The sequence below is a fragment of the Solanum tuberosum genome, unplaced genomic scaffold, assembly GCF_000226075.1.
Source record: "Solanum tuberosum cultivar DM 1-3 516 R44 unplaced genomic scaffold, SolTub_3.0 scf00034, whole genome shotgun sequence".
NCBI lineage: Eukaryota > Viridiplantae > Streptophyta > Magnoliopsida > Solanales > Solanaceae > Solanum > Solanum tuberosum.
Genome location: NW_006238962.1, coordinates 324,726 through 327,679, shown reverse-complemented (window position 1 = coordinate 327,679; position 2,954 = coordinate 324,726). Strand labels below are relative to the sequence as shown.

Genomic DNA, 2,954 nt, shown 5'->3' with positions numbered 1-2,954 from the left:
TTGAATGTTTTGGAAAATATTTTCCAAATCAACTCATTTTCCTCAAATTTAAGGAAAATGACTTCTCTTCAAAACTTAAGGAAAACATTTTCCAAAACTCTCTTCCAAATTCAAATTACAATTATTTTTTTGTTTAAAAAAACAATTTATTTTGTCCCTACCCTCAAATCATCCCCAACCACCCCCAAAAAATAGACTGAGGATGTGGACACATATTGATAAATGTTTGAAAATTAAACATGTCTCAATCGGTGTAGTGTGAAAAACTAAATTGTAATATTTTATTATATTCCGCATATATCCTGATGCATCATTTAATTCAATGAAAAAGGGGGTTGTTCAATTCCAGCAATGTTGTGATTGGTGTTCCTAAAGGGGCTGTTCTGTCTGGATTAAGAGGAGGTGGGTGGCTCATCGGAGCTCCGGTGAGCTATTCGCCGGAGAAGAAGATGAATAGTGAAACCGTTTGTTAAATAAAAAATCTGAAAATTATTCAACCTTAATCTAAAAAATTATCCATCACCCTTGAAAATTTAAAATCACTCATTCTACGAAACTACAGGTTCAAAATCATGGGCTAATTAAATATCTGTGATTCAGTGAATTAATAGACTGCGCTAAAATAAATGTAATTAATGATACATATATAAAAAAAGAAGTAATTAACGAAAAATGATGGTTTAATAAAACTAAATAATATTTTATATTCTGACAAAATATTAATAATCAAAATTAACTAATAAAAATTCTTATATTTTGAAAAACAAGGATAATTATCGATAAGTTATAATAGAGAATTTTAGAAATAGCAAACATAATAGGCCTCTACAGCTATAGTTTCAACCAATAATTGCGCTCCATAGATATAGTTTCGTTTGCTATTTTTCTCCCACCACCGTGAAATCACCGTCTTCGACAAAAACTATTAGTTAATAAAGATACAACACACCATCATGAATCTACCAAAAATAGACTTGAAAAATTCATTAAATCCACAACTTCAGCTTCAAGAGATTATCCACTTGATGAAGTTTTTTCAGCACTAAGTCAAATTGATCATACGTTTACGTTCAGCTCCATTACAAGACTGGAAAAAAGACCTTTGAGATCTTACTAAAGTCGGATGATGTGATGATTGAAGTCTTATAAATTGAAACTTGCATGCATTAAATTATCGGGTAAAAGTACTAATACCCTCCCTCCAACAAATTAAGTTGTAACAAGATAACAAATGCAACTTTATTATATTACCAAATCCAAAATGACGACGACGACAACAACAATAAAGTAAATAAAAATTGCCAAATCTTAGAGACCTAAACTCTAAAACTGAAAGAAATCCTTGATATCATTGTCACATTCAAATAGATGCATATAGTCTTCCTTCAAATCCACTTGCACACAAATCCCATTGCCACATTCTGCATCATACAACCAGCAAACCTGATCATGTCTTGACCCCAAAATGCATCAAACATGGTTTTCCCCAACCAAAATCAGCTTCTTGTATAGGAAATTTACACAAACTTGAACTTGTGTACCTATCAACTTCATCACTTCCTCCCCAATCTTGTGCTAGGAAACTTTCATTATATATCTTTGACACCGCGGACACTATGTCCTCCGGTGAAGTCTTGTCACAAGTAATAACAGTATCCTTCACAGTGTCATGAATTAATGTCACGAATTCGTGCAACTCCATCTTGTTCTCCCCAGGTATGAATTTTAAAGGGGCGTCAACTCCAAGATTTCCAAAAGATTTTTCTACTTGAGGTAAAGAAATTAACCTAGTGCGCAAGTTTATTGGGATGTTCATTAGAGAACGTCTTAGATATCCGTGCTTCTTTTCTGAAGCACGGATTAAAGCCCTCCATAGGAGGGCCATGATCATTTCAACTCTTGATGGCTTAAAGCATAAGTCTCCACCGACTTCTTTTCTTAGCCTTGAAATGGAATCTTCGTTGATGTATAGTCTTTTGGCTACTAATTTAGATTCCACACGATCTTCTAGAGGAACACGAGGCAAGAGAAGCTTCGATAAATCTCTCGATGGGAAAACATCAACCAAATTAAAGCTCATGAAATCAATCTTCTCTACAGGAATCTCAAGTCTACACACTTTGGACCACTCGTTGATAACAGTAAAAGTTGAGTAACCATCCATTGCAATGTGCGCGTGGCTCATGGATAGAGCCAAGCCACCACACTCGAATTCTGTAATTTGGATAATGACAACTGGCATGGCGAATAAGTTGGATGCATCTACATTCCATGAATCTTGAGGCCAACAAAGCAATGAAAGGTTGACATCCTTGTGTGCTTTCTCAAGAAATTTATTGAGTTTACTATTCACTTTTGCTTTTATAAATTTAACCCCTTGGTCCTGGCAGGATATCGAGTTATCCTCGGTAAATCTGCCAGAAATAGGGTAAACATGAGTTAAAATCCTAGATAAGGATTGCTCAAGTTGTTCTTCATGAGCTGAAAAATTAATGTTGTTGGTAGGAGGATAAAAAAAAACAAGAGGTAAATGTGTCTCATCAGTTGTTTGATCAAAGAAACCTAACTTGTAATTTTGGAGATGATTTGGAGTTGGTGAAGATGGTTTTATGAATTTTGTGGATATGATTTCAACTTCCATGTTTTCTTTTTGAAATGCCATGAGTATATAGATGTGGTGAAATAGCAAAAGAGAGATTAAGCAAACAAGTGAAGAAGCTAAGATATATAGTGGCACTTCACTCTTCTCCTTTATATAGAAGAAAGATATGGGTTATCGGTTTATCGATTTTTAATCTTTTAACTATTCGGTTTAACCAACAAGAAAATGCTCATAAAATAAACATATGACTTTTCCAATAATTTGGCGCAACAATATAATAATGTAACTTTACATAATGGTCATAATTAAAATAGAAACAGTATTAATTACCATGAAAATGAAAAGAACTACA

At 33.7% G+C, this 2,954-nt stretch overlaps 1 pseudogene across 1 annotated transcript; it reads right to left on the bottom strand.

The window, feature by feature from the left end:
- Window positions 1-1,209: 1,209 nt before the first annotated feature.
- Window positions 1,210-2,720, bottom strand: LOC102596839 (pelargonidin 3-O-(6-caffeoylglucoside) 5-O-(6-O-malonylglucoside) 4'''-malonyltransferase-like; annotated as a pseudogene). Its single transcript, XR_366932.2, has one exon. The product of XR_366932.2 is annotated as a pelargonidin 3-O-(6-caffeoylglucoside) 5-O-(6-O-malonylglucoside) 4'''-malonyltransferase-like (transcript).
- Window positions 2,721-2,954: the final 234 nt, after the last annotated feature.